A 6000-nucleotide genomic window follows, 5' to 3' on the forward strand; every position below is an offset into this window, starting at 1 on the left:
CCCCGCTCCTCTACATGCACCTGCTGGGTGAGTCACACTTCTCTGAAGTCTCTCAGCCCCACTCACCTCACAGAGTGTTTGTTGTGGGGCAGGAAGGGAAAGGAGAATGTTAGCCGCTTTGAGACTCCTTTGGGTAGTGATAAAGCGGGATATCATAGATGCCCCTATGATTCTCTTTAAAAAGCTTGCTCAACCCCGCTGTTATTATAATCACAAAATCATCAGCTGCGGGCCTCCCAGCACTGGGCGCAATCTAAATTTTGCACAGCTTGACCAAGATATTTTGGGTGGGACATCTCACAGTCCCTGGGTGCAACGTGCATTTTGACCAAGGATGAGGGGACACCAAGCCAAGAGGGGAAAGAGCCCCTTATCTTCTGACTTGGCTCATTTATTCTGCGTGCAGATGAAACCAAGAAGGCCTAACCTAAGCTCAGCATCACACTATGGCACTGTTAACAGCGGTAGGATCTGACAACAAGAAACCTTTTAATCGTTGGCACAGGCCTGTGGAATGCTCTGCCACTAGAGATTTAGCTTTCTGTGCCAACCTTTATATGCCTTCTGAAAACTATGCAGGCAAGTGAAGAATACACCTTTCCACAAATGTTAACTGAATTTTAAGTGTGTGCGCTTGTCTGTCTGTCTGTCTGTCTGTCTATCTATCAATCATATCTATCATCTAATCATCTATCTATCTTTAGTTTTTATTATATGATTTCATGCACAATTGAAAACAGCTCTGGGGGTTTTTTATGAACACCAGCATACACACACACACACACACACACACACACACACACACACACAAAATAACCCACAGAAAATAAATAAATAAATAAATATTGTTAAATTTATATCCTGCCCTCCCTCCCTTCCCAAAAGTGCCCAAAATGTTGTGGGTTTTTTTTTTAAGGAGTGAAGTCTCCATACTTCATTATGTAACGTTACTTTATTTCGAACAATTCGAAAGTATTTCTTTTGCGTCTATTTCTGATGGAGAAAGAGAACCGTGATGCGTTTTAAAAACCAAGAAAGATGAAAACGCAAAAGGAACTGGGGGAAGGGGGAAACCACAAAATGTTTTTAAGAGACACAGAACTACACTTCCCAGAGTGGTTTAACAACAAATCCCTTCTTCCCAGGGAACTCTGGGGAACTGTAGCTCCAGGAGAGGAATTGGGGGAACCCTTCCCAGGATTTTGAAGGCGTGGCTATTTCAAGTGGGATCTTAGTGCCTTTAACTGTCTGGGGCATAGCTGTCAAGTGTCCCTTATTTGGCGGGACAGTCCCTTTATCCCAGCACCATGTCCCACTGCTGTCCCTTATTGATGATGTCCCTTAAATTTCCCGGGTTTCAAAAGAAGCAGCTCCTCTCCCTCCCTCCCTGCCGGCCAGGGAGGAGGGAGGCTCCAACTGTGTTGCTTGGCTGCCCGTCCCGTCCCCCGCCGGCCTCCTCTCACCAGCCTCGGCCCCCGGGACCCCTCCCCGCCGGGAGCCTCAGGCCCTTCTGCCAACATCTTCCTCGCAGCCGCCGAACTGAGCATCTCTGCCTGGGGCCTCCCCTCTGCCCATCACCGCCGCTCCCACTAGGCTGTACTGTGGCTGCGCCGCCGAAGGACCCAGACGAGATGGGCAGCCTGGCATGGCCTATGAATTGCTGAGGTGCCTTGAGAGAAGAGCGAGGGCAACCATAGAGAAAGCAGTTCAGAGAGAGGAGGAAGAGGAGGAAGAGGAGGCGGAGGCACGGGCAGGTGTTCCAAGGGCTACAAGGGAAGGACCGCAAGCGCTTCTCCCATAGATTTGTAGTGGTAGACTAGCATAGATGGTCTGATCTGCAGGTTTACTTTGGGCACTATTCCCCCCCCCCTTCCTCCCGCCCCACCTGATGGAACTGAGAGCTGCAGGTGGAGCACGAGAGAAAAGATACAGAACTGCAGCAGCATCTTCATAGCTTGGACTTCGTTTTGCGCGAAAAGTGGTTGCTGCTTGTGGTTATTTAATTGCAGTGTTTCATCGGCTGCTGTCTTGAGAAGCAACCTCTGGAAACGAAGGGCTAAAAACAGGCGCTGCTCGACTATATAGAGTTGGCAGAAATGACTGGCAGAATCCAAGACCTGGGAGAAGAGTTAGTGGAAGAGGACTGGAAGAAGTTTAAAGACTATCTGCAAAGTTTATGAATGTTAAAATGATGTTGGATATGAAAATAATATGGCATTAGTGGTATAGTGTAAAAAAAGTATGCTAAAATGTAACAGAAAAAGGGTAAAAGACCAAAGGTATATTATGTCGAAAGTAAACAATATTTCAAAGGTGTTTAAGTATAAGGAGGAAAGATTGGAGACATAAATAGAATGAATCTAATAATTAGAAATGAGTTTTGAAAGAGGGTAAGGATTTGCTGTATCTGATTGGGTAAAGAGGAACACAAAAAAGGGAGGCATGAGGAGGTCAAGAAAGAAAGTTAATCAAGTATGATTTTAAAAGTTGGAGTTTTTATGTTTTTTATTTTGCTGGGTGGAATCTTATTTTTCTGTTTTCTGTCGTTCTGATCTGTTTTATGTTTTGATTCTTTTTATATTTGTGGTTGTTATGTGTCTTTTATTTTGCAGAAACCTAATAAATATATTATATAAAAAATAATAAAAATAAAAACCGGCGCTGCTCTCCAAAATTATCTGGTCCCTTTTAACTGGTTGACTAAAATCCCTTATTTTGGCTGCCGGTCCTTTATTTTCAAGGCTGCTGGTCCCTTATTTTCAAATCTGTAAGTTGACAGCTGTGGTCTGGGGTGCCTGTCCGTTCGGTGCCAATTGCCTTGGCGTCCTTTGCGCACCCAAATGGGGGCAGGGCCCTCGCCCCCTCCTCCTCCTCCAATTTGTCACCATCTGCTTTGGCAAGCCTTCCTGGGCGACAGCTTGCATCTATCCCTCCCGCCCCTATCTGGGCTCCTTAGCCTGCTGTGAGCGCCGGCATTAGCAGAGTCTCGCAGGTTATAATCCGCGCAAAAGACAGATTAGAAGCCAGCCCGTGTGTCTCCAATCCAGCATCAAGTTGCGCTAACTTCGCGCCACCGTGGCCAAGCGGCTTAGGGTGACGAGCGCCAGGAAAGCTCCCTTAAGACCTGGGGTGGGTGTGCGCGCCCGCGAGCGCAAAGATATTGGCCCTGGCATGACGCCCAGCCCAATAATAAAAGGAAAACGCAGGTTTTGCAAGATCTGATCTATATATAAGATGCATATAGAATGTAGCAAGACGCTTGCTGGGTGAGGCGAAGAACCCATCTAGTCCAGCAATTCTCTCCTCCTCTGGTTTATTTATATACATAAAGGTAAAGGGACCCCTGACCATTAGGTCCAGTCGTGGCCGACTCTGGGGTTGAGGCACTCATCTCGCTTTATTGGCCGAGGGAGCCGGCGTACAACTTCCGGGTCATGTGGCCAGCAGGACTAAGCCGCTTCTGGCGAACCAGAGCAGCGCACGGAAACGCCGTTTACCTTCCCGCTGGAGTGGTACCTATTTATCTACTTGCACTTTGACGTGCTTTCGAACTGCTAGGTTGGCAGGAGCAGGGACTGAGCAACAGGAGCTCACCTCGTCGCGGGGATTCGAACCGCTGACCTTCTGATTGGCAAGTCCTAGGTTCTGTGGTTTAACCCACAGCGCCACCTGCGTCCCATGATTTATATACATATTTTTTATTAAATTTTCTATTTTACAATTCAAACTACAGTCATACCTCATGTTACATTTGCTTCATGTTATGTTTTTTCAGGTTGCGTCCTACGGCAACCTGGAAAAGGTTACTTCCGGGTTTCGCCACTCGCGCATGCACAGAAGCGCTAAATCGCGCTTTGCCCATGAACACCAAATTGCACCTGCACAGATACGGCGCTTCAGGTTGCAGGCTTTTTATGTTGCAAACGGGCCTCCGGAACGGATCCCGTTCGCAACCAGAGGTACCGCTGTACTCATTTAAACATCCTTAGAATATCAACGACTTCTCTTTCCCTGGTTCATTTTGCATATCATGAATCCCTGTGTATTTTCCAAAAACTAAACAAACCATCCTGTATTCCATCATTGCATCCATCAAAACTTATTTGCACTGTTGAATTTATCTTAATGCTGCCAACATTTCCAGGTGTACGCAGTCCCCCACAATATATTCAATAAACGTTTTCCGATCTTCTCTAAACTTATGTTCTTCTTCTCTTATTCTGTATGTTAAATCTGCAAGCTGCTCATATTCCATCAATTTAAGTTGCCATTCTTCTCTGGTTGGGACCTCAATCGTTTTCCATATTGGTGCTAACAAAACACTGGCTGCAGTAGTGGTATACATAAATAACCTTTTTTGACACCTGAGGATTCCCATCTGAATAATAATAATAATAATAATAATAATAATAATAATGTATTATTATTTATACCCAGCCCATCTGGCTGAGTTTCCCCAGCCACTCTGGGCGGCTTCCAATCGAGTGTTAAAAACAATACAGCATTAAATATTAAAAACTTCCCTAAACAGGGCTGCCTTCAGATGTCTTTTAAAAATAAAATAAAACGTGGTTGGTGCTGTGGGTTAAACCACAGAGCCTTGGACTTGCTGATCAGAAGGTTGGTGGTTCGAATCCCCACGACGGGGTGAGCTCCCGTTGATCGGTCCCTGCTCCTGCCAACCTAGCAGTTCGAAAGCACATCAAAGTGCAAGTAGATAAATAGGCACCACTCCAGCGGGAAGGTAAACGGCGTTTCCGTGTGCTGCTCTGGTTCGCCAGAAGCGGCTTAGTCCTGCTGGCCACAAAATAAAATAGCTGCTTATTTTCTTCACATCTGAAGGTAGGGTGTTCCACAGGGAGGGCACCACCACCGAGAAGGCCCTCTGCCTGGTTCCCTGTAACCTCACTTCTCGCAATGAGGGAAGCGCCAGAAGGTTATTCCCAACCAAAAGGACTCTGGTGGTTTTTTAAAAAGTACTTTTATACATTTTTTTCAATTCGTTATGAATTATTTCCCAATACTCGTTTACCCTTTTACAGGCCCACCACATATGAAATAACGTTCCCTCAGCCTGTTCCCATCTTCAGCACTTACCTGATTCAGTCTTATACCGTATTTTCCGCTCTATAAGACGCACCAGACCACAAGACGCACCTAGTTTTTGGACCAACCACGTCCCTAAAAGTCACCAATAAAGAACCTTTTAATGAGGGTGAAAGAGGAGAGTGCAAAATATGGTCTGAAGCTCAGCATCAAAAAAACGAAGGTCATGGCCACTGGGCCCATCACCTCCTGGCAAATAGAAGGGGAAGAAATGGAGGCAGTGAGAGATTTTACTTTCTTGGGCTCCATGATCACTGCAGATGGTGACAGCAGTCACGAAATTAAAACTACCCATGTACTATCTGAAACCCAAGGGATGCCAGTGAATTTGGGTCCATCGGTTGCCAGTGAATCCCCCCCCCCCACTTTCCTCCCCCTCTACATTAAGTGTAAACTGTAAGCAGAAATGCGGACGTCGGTCCCATGTTGCAGCTTGGGAAGTGAGAGGTGGGTTGTAAGGTCTCGACAGCAGCGGCCAGAATACTAATTGCACAAAATTGGAAAAGTACAAATATACCAACGGTTAGAGATTGGCAAACAAGATTATTTGAATATGTTGAATTAGCAAAAATGACACAAAAAATTAGAAACCAAAAAAATACAAAGTTTATTAGTGATTGGAATAAATTTATGGTATACATTGAAGGAAACTATAGAAACTTAAAAACTATAGCAGGTCTGTTATAAAACTTACGATGCGCAAATCATCAATAATTACCAGCTGCAGAAAATGGAACCTTTTATCAAGAAGCCCGAAATCGGGAGGGAAGGAGGTCAACAGGGGTGTAGAAGAAAGATCTAAATATCTAAATATACAAAGTTTTAAAGAATAAGATATAGAATTGTAACAGAGATTGATGCTCTCTGGTGTTAGGTATGGATATTTTTTAAAAA

This window comes from Podarcis melisellensis (genome assembly GCF_964234715.1).
Source record: "Podarcis melisellensis genome assembly, chromosome: 18".
NCBI classification, from domain to species: Eukaryota; Metazoa; Chordata; class Lepidosauria; order Squamata; family Lacertidae; genus Podarcis; species Podarcis melisellensis.